This window comes from Colias philodice, chromosome 9, assembly GCF_061535455.1.
Source record: "Colias philodice isolate Cphi_HAF_F1 chromosome 9, ilColPhil1 Martin Lab GWU primary, whole genome shotgun sequence".
NCBI lineage: Eukaryota > Metazoa > Arthropoda > Insecta > Lepidoptera > Pieridae > Colias > Colias philodice.
The window spans coordinates 5,602,573-5,616,348 of NC_143094.1; the positions used below are offsets into that span (position 1 = coordinate 5,602,573).

The 13,776-nt window shown below is 32.4% G+C and overlaps 1 protein-coding gene across 2 annotated transcripts in view; it reads left to right on the plus strand.

Moving 5' to 3' along the window:
• The first annotated feature begins 3,133 nt into the window (after positions 1-3,133).
• cv-2 (crosveinless 2-secreting protein) overlaps positions 3,134-13,776 on the plus strand; it is a 39,355-nt gene continuing 28,712 nt past the window's right edge. For both annotated transcript variants that reach the window (XM_089699088.1, XM_089699089.1), the window contains exon 1: positions 3,134-3,536. The gene's annotated coding sequence lies outside the window, so the exon portion shown is untranslated. The remainder of the gene's footprint in view (positions 3,537-13,776) is intronic.

Genomic DNA, 13,776 nt, shown 5'->3' on the forward strand with positions numbered 1-13,776 from the left:
GTAAATGTTTTTTTGGAAAACGATACGAAATGAATCATGTATTTTAGCCTGATACAAATTTTCTTTATCTTCTTTCGTACTTGTTCTATTTCCTAATCAGGCAGTATCTTTTAATTCGGTGAGTACATCGATACCAACAAAATTTCAATCCGATGACATGACAAACTCAGCATAATTTTATCGATGTCAAATTGCTGTTTGTTTGGGTAGTTGATTAATGACTTGTTATTTTAATAGCTATGGGAGGCATTTAACTTGTCTCAGTGTTTTGTTATTATAACGTACATTCATACGTTGTGGATATTATAAAATATATAACTTCCGTATTTCGTAGTTATCTCGTTTCTAGAGCTTAGTAGTTATTAGTCACCTTTAAAATAGCAATTGCAGGTATTTATAGATAGTTTTTCTACTTGGGATAAGCTTTGTTCATCCTTTGTTCTTCAAATGTATTGGTTTGTTAGTTGCATTATCTTTCAATATCATTATGTCAAAAATAAAGCTGAAAAGTTGGTTTGAACGCGCTAATCCCGAACTGATTTAATGTACGTGATCCCAGATAATTGAAAGGGTCTTGAATATTAAATTATAAAAACTTTTAGTAAGCCAAGCTTCCGATTACAAGTATAAAAAAACATTGATATCGTTATTTCTTTTTTGTCTCGTGTTAGGTTGTTCATAAACACGCATGTGAGATATCCAAGTTTCAACCTTTCAGGAAACCTATGATGTACCTAATCTGTACAACATAAAATACCATTAGTAGAGAAGCTTAAATGAAAGGTCTATATCACGTCTATATTTCCTTGAAATTATTGTGGACGTCATCGCCTCAGTAAGTATTATAAGGGACAGGAAAATCATTGGTCCATAGACTTTGGTCAATCCATACTAATATTATAAATGCGAAAGTAACTCTGTCTGTCTGTCTGTCTGTTACTCAATCACGCCTAAACTACTGAACCAATTTTCATGAAATTTGGTATAGAGATATTTTGATACCCAAGAAAGGACATAGGCTACTTTTTATCCCGGGAAAATGACGCAATCCCGGAAATCCCACGGGAACGGGAACTATGCGGGTTTTTTTTTGACTGCGCGGGCGAAGCCGCGGGCGGAAACCTAGTCGTATATAAAAATAATAATAGAGCTTACAGCACCCTACAGGTTCTTTATTAAATAAATTAGGTATAGTGAATTCGAGGAATTCCGGATGTCGGATAATTCGGAAAATTGTGTATACAACTTCTTTGTGTTTTTGTTATTACCACATTAGAATCCTGAGAGAATATCATTATCATTCATCATTACAATTATAATGAAACACATGTACATATTAGTGGAGTTAATTTTTTAAGCTTCAAATATATTTTAAAATTTTGTTGAAATAGTGTAGTAGGTACTTACTCCAAATGTAGTAATACTTTCATTTAGATTATGAAGCTTTATTTGAACTTTGATAAAATAATAACATCACACAATCATCACAAATAAGTTCATTTAAGTTTTTCATAAATGGGGGTTTAATTATGAGTTATAAGATATATGATTATGATTAATTTCCTAATTTAAATTATTATATAACTATATTTAATATACTATATTTAACTTCAGTAGTGGTCTGCCTTCTCATTTCCACGAAATGTTTTTCCTTCAATTATTTATGGAAGTCTCTTGCTTCTCTGGGAATTTAATGCTAAACATTTTTAGATTTAAGAAGTCAATTGATTTCATTTTTTACAATAGTTAGTTTGAGAACCGTTTTGTTTATAAATGGCTGAAAAGTAATCATGCACGACGGAGCGTACCTGCAGGTTAAATATTATAAGACTCTACCAATCTTCTTGGTGTAAGCTTTTAACAGTGATTTATAGAACAATTATTATTTTGAGTGGAAAAATAGATTACAATACGTTGTAGTGATAGTAAAAGATCCACATAGCGAAATTCTAATGTTCAAGACGAAATTCCAGATGTGACTGCCATATTATTCGAGCTCGAGTCGTTCTGGAAATGATGAAAAGTCATGACGCAGGACGATCAATGATTGGTTTACCATAATATCACGAAGGACAGGTAACCTTATTCTAACTTCTCTAATTCAAAATTTGCTCTGCCGAAGTTGGTTCAAACGTTTAATTAAGAGTTCCTGAAGTTAACCAAGTTGGATCATGCAGATTCCCAAATTGTTTTGTGCGTTGTTATGAGCAATATACAGTAGCACTTTGGAAACAAAAAAGGTAATTTCGACAGACTATGAACGTAATGAGTTTATTGATGAAAGCTGCAAGTTTCGCTCAAAGAATATAAAGTACAATTAGCTTTTCGGTGTGGCTTTTCTTAACTTCCACGTGGTGTACAGATCGAATACCACGAGCCACGACACGAATTTGACTATAAGGTATTTCTGTGATCGCCACAGCGCGTCGCCTTTTCATTAGAGCCATGTTGTTAGCATTTTTTCCCCTCAATGAACGTCATCGATCTTTGAGCGTTACATGCTCATACAGTCGGGTAGGTTTTTTATGATATCGCAGAGCAGCAGCAGCTGTAGCCGACTGGCTGGTGAACCAGCATTACGAAGTCAACTGATAGTTTGATACTTTGCCGATGTTTTGCCTGCTTTTATGGAGCAAGGGATGAGGAACGGATTGATGATGGGTGTAAAAGAATGAACTGGGAAGGCTGAAGAAAAGGATACACTAGGTGTATATATAATTTTGCAATTGCTTTGCGTCGTCAACATAATATTATCTACTGTGAAAAATGTCGATTTCAAAAGACATAAGTTTACTACCATAGCAGAAGAGATAAAAAAATTGAGTTTAATGCATAGTCGCTTAAGTGCTCAAAATAATATTGCAAATGTAATGTGATGTGGACATTGGACATATTATGATTATGATAATTTAGATTTTGTTGTATGCATTAGGTAAGTACCGAGTAACATTTAGCTGTAAATGACTTACATTAATAATTACGTATCCTTCATTGGCATCTTATCAACACCACTATCTGGGACGTACTTATTTACGAGTGTCAAATGTGTGGTCGATAGTGGCAGCTAAACGACATTGTATCGGTGTGTGGTCTGCAGCGTCCGATAGTGGAGGACGTGGTGCATTGTTGGCGCGCTGCAGGCTGGCCGGAGTCGTGAGATTAGCGCGGGAGGCTGTAGGAACAGGTCCGACGCACGCGCGGGGCAGAGTCGCGCCGCGGCCGCGGCCGGCAACGACAACCGACCGGCCACGGCTCACCACTCAGTACTCGATCTGCCTCGCCGCCGCCAACTTGCGTGGCCATTGAGACCCCGTCCTCAAACTTCGACGATTCCCACTCGATACATTCGCTTCCAAATTTAAAAATAAATGATCATTCGAATATTTTTCGCTCGCGAGTTTCATTGTATTGCACTATATTTACGTTTGTACGGTACGCTTTTTCGTAAAACTTAACGGGCTTCTTTAAGTGTCGGGAGTGAAGTTAATGTTTCTGAATGGTATAAGTTGGCGGGATTTCTAATATCAGTTTTAAAGGTAAATGTTCATTTATTACTTTACATTAAGTTGAGTTGAATAAATAGGTTGTATGTCATTAAAATCTTAATTCCTATTTTAAGTAGATATTTGTAAGTAAATATTTGTGAGTACTTTTACCCAAAAGTCGCTATCACTGGATTCTTCATACCCAATTTTCAGTATTCTTAAGTATTTTTAGGCAAAAGCTTGCTAATTGATTTCGCATATTTTATTCTAATGTGCGTAAATGGCATGTGTGATTCGTATAATTAAATCTCATCTTGTTTGGTGAGACTTAGAGATAGAGCGAATTAAATTAATCGCTTAGTAATTTTGTGTTTATTTTAATTTATCATTGGGACAGTGAATTAATTGCGTTCCACTATACGCGAAATTATAGGCAATAAATAAAATTTTCAACATAGTTATACCTAGTTAAGTTGTGTAACGAATTTTTGTAAAATTATTATAGAGCAAAAAATTAAGTAATAATCATAAATTTATTGCAACCATATTATACACATATGTTTAATTGGATAATTATCATATTAAATAGACATAGTGATTAGTAAAGTACCTAGAGTGATTATTATTTAATTAAATAGAATATTATTGACTTTATAATCCCACTGAAAGTATAAAGAGACTCCCGGAAAAAATTAGATTCCTTCAGTAAGGTTAATTTTCTTCATAATATGAAGATTATATCAAGATTCATAAAAACATGAAATAACCAGATAATAACTACAAACTTTAAATATTTATTCAGGAGCAAATTGGTTAAAAATCAACCAAATGACCAAAGTTTCGATCTATTGTTTCATTGTTTCATGAGTAGGGAAAATAAATTGATTTACACTGAAACGTACCTAATCCTCACTAAATATGTAGATGACTTTTTCAACATTTTGTTCCTTGTAAATTATACACCTATATTGGGGAGGTAATTCCTACAATGTGTATACATACCTATATATGCTAATTTCCACGAAAAATTAACTAGTAGCAATGAATGGATATTTCACAATGAATCAGGGAAACATTTAAGGAAAAGGACTAGTGCAATGTGGTTAATTACTTCGCAAATTTGAAGGGAAGTTCATTTAGAAACTGTATCGTTATAATGCAACGTTACTTGCAATATTAAATGCTTTTTAACTTGTCTTGAAAGTGATTTCTAAAAGGTTTTGTGAATTGATTTATATAAAAATAAGCCGCTGTATGATTGTTATCGCTTGGGGATTTCCCACATTTACCCTAGTTTCATCGGATTTTTAAGTACGCACGTGCTGAATTTTTAATGGCCTGTAGGGTGTACGTTATTACAGTATAATACGTATTATAGTCTGTACGTGATTCATAGTTTCTTTGTGTTTGCTTTTAGGCAAATATATATAAACTATATTTAACTAAATGTATTATATATACTTATATAACATAATGCATTTAGGAAGAGTTTTAAATGATTTAAAACCGATTTATTTAACACATAATATGTAATTTATTCCGACTTTTCGAATACTTTATAGACAGCAAGACAGACAATGTGTTCCTATATCTAAAGAAAATTTTCAGGGGAAACCTGAAACAATCAGAATAAATAATATATGAATAAAGTATTCAATCTATTTTAATGTTTGTGTGGCGAATTAAGAGATAAAATTATAAATAACAAAAGAAGCGATTATTTCCATTGGATTTAATGAGTTTCTTAGTTTGATTTTCAAAAATATACTGTAAGTATATCAATTAGAACATTTAAGAATGGACAGTTTGCATTGCATGCTTGTTTGTCTTTAAACCCACACATGTGTATTGTGTATGTTATATTCTTCGTTTACACCGATTGCGCCTAGACTATAAAATTAAATGACTAACGAATATAACCACTTTTTTTGGCTTTAGCCTTTCATCACTAAGCTAATAATATTCTTCATTCTATTTACTTGTTTTCTATTATATTTTTTATTTAATTTTATCATCAATTCTTCGAATGAATTGCCAATTTTCGTCCTATTCATCCGAGATCTGTAATAAGTTACTTAACCATAGGGCAGGAGTCTGGCTGAATTCCAAAAGATGTGGTTGAATCGCGCAATTAAGATAGGGAGCTTTGGCATGGAGCCACTTCTTAAAATCATGTCCCATGTTATAGCTAACGACCCTTTGTATACTTGATAGACTCCATATAAAGTATTAAAGTTACTGAATGCGATGCAATTATTTTAAATAGATTACATAGAATTGGCAAAATAAATTTCCTTATAGAGAGAATTTTTCTTTGAAGATTTCACAAACTTGTAATGTAAAGTTTTTCAATTTATATCTTGCATAAGAATCGTCTATAAAGACAAACTCAATGCAATGCTCAAATAAGCCTGCTCAAATAAGCCACCATTATCTATTCTGTTTACTTTGTTGTTTTTTGTTTTTCTACGACGATAAAGTGTGTTTCATCAAATTCAGTGAAATGTAATGAGTCATATTTCAGACCAGACATTTCAGATGTTACCCTTACGCATATAAATTATTAGTAATACACATAACACTCTTAATCGCATCCGGACCCATAAATAGAATTGTTTCTTGTACATGGACCGATACGATTGTTGCAAAATTTTAAAAGTTGATGACTCACGAATATTATTCATAGAGATAGGTCACCAATGCGTCGCTTTACCAATAAACCTCGAAAATAATGTGTTGTCGTTACTAATTATTTGTTATGAAATAAAATTGAAATATATTCATTCTTTTTTTAATAATTTATGATACGTTAACTACATCATTAAGAAATCAAATAAGGATATTCATTAGATCTTTAACGAACAATACTCTTGATCCTAGTTTTGAACTCTTGAATTATAATTCTACATTATTAATCTTATTTATGGTAATAAGAAAGCGAGCGACATTTTTAAAATTGCTTATTTTCTCAAGTCCTTCACCTAAGAATAATTATTTTTAAAGAAGAGCAGTAGAGTCATAAATATCTAAGGATTTAGTAAAAAAGCTTCGCTCGTAATTTTCCTCTAGTCTCTCCGTATATTGCAAATTATATTACCCCTTGGTACTCAAAACATAACAGCTAATTAAAGTTAACTTAGACTTGACCAGGAGACTGTGGCCGTCGGACAAAGCCATTAATATATTTTGATGGATTTACATGCCACTTGTCTCAGTAAAGTAACAACTGTACTGAAGTTTGCGATTTTATTTCAAATTGCTAATAGAACTAAGACAAATGACTGCGTTTCCCTAGAAGCAATTAACTTTGAATGTTATTACGTTTTCAATGTTAATAAGATAGTTGTATTTATGGGTACATCAGTACAAAGGCTATGAATATACCTGTAACCCGGAATACAAACAAAATAAAAAATAACTTAAGACACTTAGAACTAATGTAGCCTAATAAGCCTTCTTCTTTAAGAACTTTTTAAGATCAAATAATTTCTCAAACAAACAATCAGAACGTTCCTTTTTATTAATATTGATAGGTATACATTTCAAATCTTAAGAAAGGGCAATAAATTGATGGTTTAGCAACTGGGTAATGAATGAATTCAAGAAAAAAATAATGGGAATTGGATTTGAATTTTCCTCTTTATCGTATTGAATCCGTCCGGGGGGCGTGCCGGCGGAACTTTTCAATCCGCCCACACCAAGGCTTTTGGATATCGGACATTTTCAGCACATTACATGCCAACGGACACAAAAAGTTTGGGATTTATTTGTATAACTGCTCAATTATATCTACGAGGCTTTCTTATATAAACTGGATACGCTTTTGTTAGAGTACGATCACGATAATGTTTGGAGTTTAACCCACTTTGATTAATACAGATGATATTCCTGTTAACGGCAAAAACCTTCGATTTTTATGAATTATGTAAAATATGAAATTTGTTTTTCATATCTTACTAGCAATTCAACTCTTAACTTTTTCATAAGTTATATACATATAGAAGGTCCATCACTACATCATCCAAAATTAGTTGATTTATCCAAAGCTGTTTAACGGACATACAAACTTTTGAATTTGTAATACGCTAATTTAGATTTAAATACTGAATAGGCGAATTTTGAAACATTTAGTTACAGAGAAAAGTAGTGATTTTATCATTGCAATGGCGGTCTTGCAGGTGTTCGCAGTAGGCAGGTGGCTGGAGGTAATTTTTTACCACCATTACGGACCATTGCAATAAAGTAACTTGTTGTTTTCTTACGTGCATTATGAATACTGTATTTACTGAACATGAGCTTAAGTTTTTTTCTTATTAGGTTCATATTATACCGTTGAAACCAATATTGTCATTATGAATTAATCGATTTGGTAGGCCTAATCAACCCTGAAACAAACAAAAAATACGTCTATGCAAGGTGATAAGAATTGTGTACACATTGTATTGTATTTATTGTATGTATTATATTTATCAATTACAAATGTGATGATGATGATGAAATATTGTTCCTAATTGTTATACGCTCATTCGAAATCATGACTATTATTGTGAAATAATTGTAATATATGCTACTAATTGTCGCATGATAATATTAGTAGGCATGACAATCATTGTGACGTAGTAATCTTTTATCTATATTGGCAATTATTTGAGGAATTCGGATTTATCAGATTCACACATAAAGAAGCGATTGTTTTCTTTGATATCTCAATTACTTCTTTATCCAATAAATTCCATTATTCTTATTAATATTAAAGTGAAACATTTTGTAATAAAACTAAATTCATAAATATTTTTCAATTTTTTGCGACGAATGCCAAATAATTTTTTGTTTACAAAAGGTAGTGAAAAACATGTTTAAAAACTATGCGAGATACTTATATTTTTACGTAGTGAAGAACAGAATATTTAATGACATTCCTCGTTTTTTTACTCAAAATCTCGCATGATTTTAAATTGAGGAATAAAACACAATAGAACCTGTTGTACACAGTACAAATTAAATCGAAACGATTTGGCGAACGCTACTCGTAGTATTGCCAAAAGTTAAAATTCAATCCGTATTTGGAAAAGTAAACAATCTCCAACTAACTAGTTTTAATAGTTATCATTATGTAAGCACCACTAGATTTCCATAATCCTTTAACTCAACAGTAGTTGAGAACTAGATGTATTATCATGAAGTACAGACTACAGAGTGGCCGCTCTCTGCGTTCACAAGTTGTGCAACAACGCTACATAGAGCTTGCAACATTTACCAAAGCAAACTATTACAGTAAACTTAGAATTATTTGATATTTGTATCTGTTATCATTTGGTCAAATTTCGTTAGACTTATTATGCCTACATACATAATATTATATATCACTAAAAAGATATGTACACCTTTTAATTAATACACATAAAAAAAAAAGGACTTACAAAAGCTTATTTGCTATAAATGCACCTCGATTATTAAGGATTCACGGGCACGTGCAATACTATTTTAAATTGGAAACAATTACACGATAACTTGTTTTGCCATAATGGTTCTTACATGTCCGTATTAGGGGCTACTGTTGAGTGATGTGGAATGTAAAAAGTGCTAGTTTCGGCTTGTTGGCGACAATCAGGCTGCGTGGGCACTATCAGTTGCCGCGAGGTCACGCCGCTCACCCCGCTATCGCGACGCTGCCCGCAACTCATTAACTCTATTAATAATTCATCTCGTATCCCTATTGTTCTGCAAAATTATTTTTTCATTGAGAATTTGCGCCTTGGATGCACTGTCGCGCTTTACGTTTCTTTGTTCTTTTTAACGTCTGCCAGTGTTTAAAGAAGTGCAGGACAATGAACTGCAGTTCAAGGCATCTGCGTTCACATGCTCTTTTATTTTATATTTATTTAATATGACAATTGACAGTACGCATACATCTCATGCATATATAGAATAACGTGTTATATTGATAAAGACCTCAGTGAAGTGATTACAGCAAAGGTACTTAGAGAAACTATTTTTGAATGAGTTATATTATCATTGAATGGATACGTATATGGACACTGCTAATCAAAGAATGTTCTAAGTGCTTATATAGCAACAAGAGGAATTAATTTACAAAAATATCTCGTTTATACTGTCATGGGATCTAATTTATTTAGTATATAATACAATATGATATAAAATTTATGATACATGAATTTCGCATAATATCTTTATACATAGTATACTTTCTATTAAATAATTCTTTTGTTCGTGTAGTTACGTTTAAAATTTAAATCGTGAGTTTTATTGATATTTTTATTTTGCTTTGAGAAAAATCATAATACCTACATAAATATTTCATATAATTTTGTTCTGGACATATATTTCTTGGTTTGATCACCAATAATTACCTGGCTAGCGATACCGAAAGGTGTTGTTAGTAGCTAGACGATTAAAAGTTGGTCCTGTGATGATTAAATTTATTATACCTCTATATAAGACTACAGTTTTATGAAACACTCTGAATCTACAGACTTTTTTGTACCCATTGTATATTGATAATATCACGTAGCGTCATACCTTATTCAGGTTCTATTGCAAACAAAGATTTAAAGACTTATTAATAGATTCTGAGTAATATTTAATGTTGATGATGCTTGGATATGACCGGCGGAATGTAGCCAAGAATTTGAACATCTTTCTTTATGTTCGCAGAGATCGCTTAATGGATATGTTGTGTTCAGGCCTGTTAATTCAATTAGCCACTTGAAGTTACCACTCGACTCAACAGCTCATTGTTTAAGGTGGAAACCTCTAATACTATATCCACAATCCACATACAGCTTATCTGAAGAAAACACAGTTTTGATTAAAAATAACTTGCAAATTGTTTATTAAATTCGTGGCTAATCGGTGGTCAATAGATTTTTCGTCCTTGTATATTATCAAAATTAACTTCATTTTCTTATTTTCTGACAATATCATAACATGTCTGAAAATATCATTAGGGATTATACTATAATATTATAATCCCTTTTTTTGGAAAGTAGCTTTTGTACAACACATATTTTAGGATTATGTAATTACATAATTGATTTTATTTTGCACTAATTAGTGCAAAATAAAATCAAGTTAACATATTATTGAAAAAAGGTGAACTCATTAAGATAAATGTATATTACATTTCGCTCGTTCTAAATTAACCACCACAAACAAAAGATAATTATGCATTCTTTTTCAATATTTGCGAGGATTATCTCTAAACAGTGGCAGAAGATAATGAACGTTATCGTAATGAGATCATTATTTTGAACAATGCATAATTATCTTTCATTAAAATCGAATTATAATTGACTAAGCCTATGTCCGGTTTCTTTACATCATTTACATAAAATATTTTTTATCATTGATATAAATATTAAATTTACGCAATCAACACATTCAATATATTATAGAAGAAAAATAATGAAAACTTAATCATAGCTCAAACCCTTCTAGTAGGGAAGAGAAATAGCGTGCCTTGTGTTCGTGATCATCCAATTTTGTAGATTGGCCAACAACGATCGAAACAGAACAACAGAACGGTCTACTGGTAACCGTATAATTATTGATTGGCAACCCGAATCGTGGTCAGCCCACTGGCCAGGTAATAAAACAAAACAACAAACAAGGAAGCGTTCGCCGCGGAACCGCACCCCGTGGTGGTCCCGCCCTTGCAGATCGTCGAACTGCGTTCAGAAAAAAACCCGGTCTCGTTTCGCCGTTCGTGTACAGTTAGGTAGAGCATTAAGTAATCGGACCCGAGAGCGTCGAGATAATGTTGCGCACGCGTGAAATATATCCGAGAGTTTTTATTGCGACCGCGTTCCGCTCCCGGACTGGTATCTATGCGCGTGCGTCGGTCGTTGCGTCCGGCTCGAAGAAATTCATTCGATGAGTGGTTTGCCTTACGGCGACCTTGCGTTTGGGCTCTGCTCGCCTGCTTCTGTGAAAGTAGGTGACGTTGCCACGGATGATGTCCGACACCGGCTTCACATTTGGGCCCTACGTTTTCTTTCGAGCTTGCTTTCTAAATTCAATCTTGAATGTTTATATTAATGATCACCCATAAAATTAATTATTAACGAATTTATGCGTAAGTTATTGGCAACATTTTAACCTGAATTTATTCATCGTTTTTGGGTGCATAATATAGGATTCTATGTGTAATATTGAAAGGTTAATCATTTACATATAACAACAAAATGTTAAATTAATCAATAAAATATTATAAATACAAATTTGACATGCTATGATTTATCATTAACAAGTATTATAATCATTTGACTTGTCTTTAGTGGATTTTGCTAAAATTAAGACACATTAGCTTATTTCTAACGAAACTATCAAATATATCAAATTGTATGTTGTCTTTACTGTCTCTGTGTTCCGTGAGTAGACGGAGGACCCTTTTCTCAATCTATTAGAGGTATGTAGTTGATTTTACAAAGAGCGAATTGGCCCTGCGGTAAATGATCACAAGTGCCCATGAATATTAGCAGAGGTAGAGCCTCTACAATCTACTCGGTAGACTCTACAAATGCACACATGTTATAGGCTCTATCATCAGTGGTCTCTACAAATGCACATATTATGTATACGCTCTATTCTATGATCGGTAGGTTCTAGAAATGCACTTACGTATAGGCTCTCTCATCGGTAGACTCTACATATATACATAAATATAGGGGCTTCGGTTGTTTCTTGTAAAATAAAACTTTACTTGACACATACGAGATGAATTATTAATGTGATACATTATAGCTGCTGGAGGATAATCTTTATATTTACTAAAATTACTTAAAGTTGGTTTGGTAATTTTCATATGGAAACATATTATGGTAGTAAATAAAAATGAATGTTTCAGATAGTTTTTCGCTTTTAATGTTGAAGTTAAAATTGTTAAGTTGCTTCAAAAACTGAAACTATATACCTTACATTTATGATATAGTTATCATACACATATTTCCTTAGTTGCGATTTCGTAGTATTTTATCGTACATTACTGGTTTATTTTTAAACGAATTTTCCTTGAATTTGTAATGGATTTGGAAGAAGTATACGCATACTATATTTGCTATAATGTGTTTCTACGAATTCTATTAAGTCAATATCTGCCACGAATATTTCACACCTTTGCATTTTAATATAACGCGAATAGTAAATATACACTAAAGCTTTTTGGGATTTAGTTGTTTGTCGGTAATTTATCCTCTGTATGATAAGGAAAGGCAATAGAAAATCGTAAGGTGCGAAATTTGAAAAAAACATTAAGTTTATAGGACTTTTTTAAATGTCTTCTTAGTTTAAACTTTCTGTGTTAATAAAATACAATTTATTCACGTCAAATCAAACGATATTTTCAATTACGTAGGTATACAAGTTATCTGTAACGTAATGTGCTGAGAGTACACTGTCGGGCGGGCGGCAAGCTGGCTACATTTACAACTCGCCATATGCTATTGTCACATATGGAGTTAAAAAGTAGAGTATCTCTGGGTCACGATATGATATTCTGCGAACGACCATTAGTTTGAATTCTCTTGAACATTTTCTTTTAAATAGCGCTCGATAATTATTAAAGACCCGACTACCCCCAAAAAAACAAAATATGGGATGGGATGTATCGAAACCGCGTTTTCAGAAACTTGTGAAATTCATGTATACATCTCTTTAAATACTGAGTTTACTAAGATGTTTGTTTTAATAATTTAACATTTGAAATCACCTTGTAAAATATGTTTGGTTGAAAGTCTGAGGAAAACTTCAACCACGACATAGCACCTATTTACGCGGTGACTGATTTGTTTTTTTATCTCATAATTTTGCAATGAACTATAAATGCTGACGTCGAAGATACGCATGTTTTCGCACTCTTAAATAATATTAAAATGAGTCATCATCAGTAAAGATAAGTCGATTGTGATATGTTATTATAATTTCCGAATGTAGATAATTTAAGGAATTCGTGAAGTTGATATATGATTTACCTATCTGTTGTGAAGTATTTATTATCCCTAATACAATTGGTCTATTAAAATTAAGGAGGGTATTATTATTTATCAGAAATAATTGTAAAAATACATGTGAATACATCGTGTGCATATATCGTGAAAAAGTATGCGTGTAAATATTTAAAAAATATAAATGAAAATAAAATATAGGTAAGTTGGGTCTTACCTAAAGAGCTTAGGTTTGAGAGGCAAAGCATTATGTTTGAATTAAAACAGATTAGTCATATAGGGAAAACGGTTGCAATGGGATATAATTTAATTTCAGACCGCATCAGGTT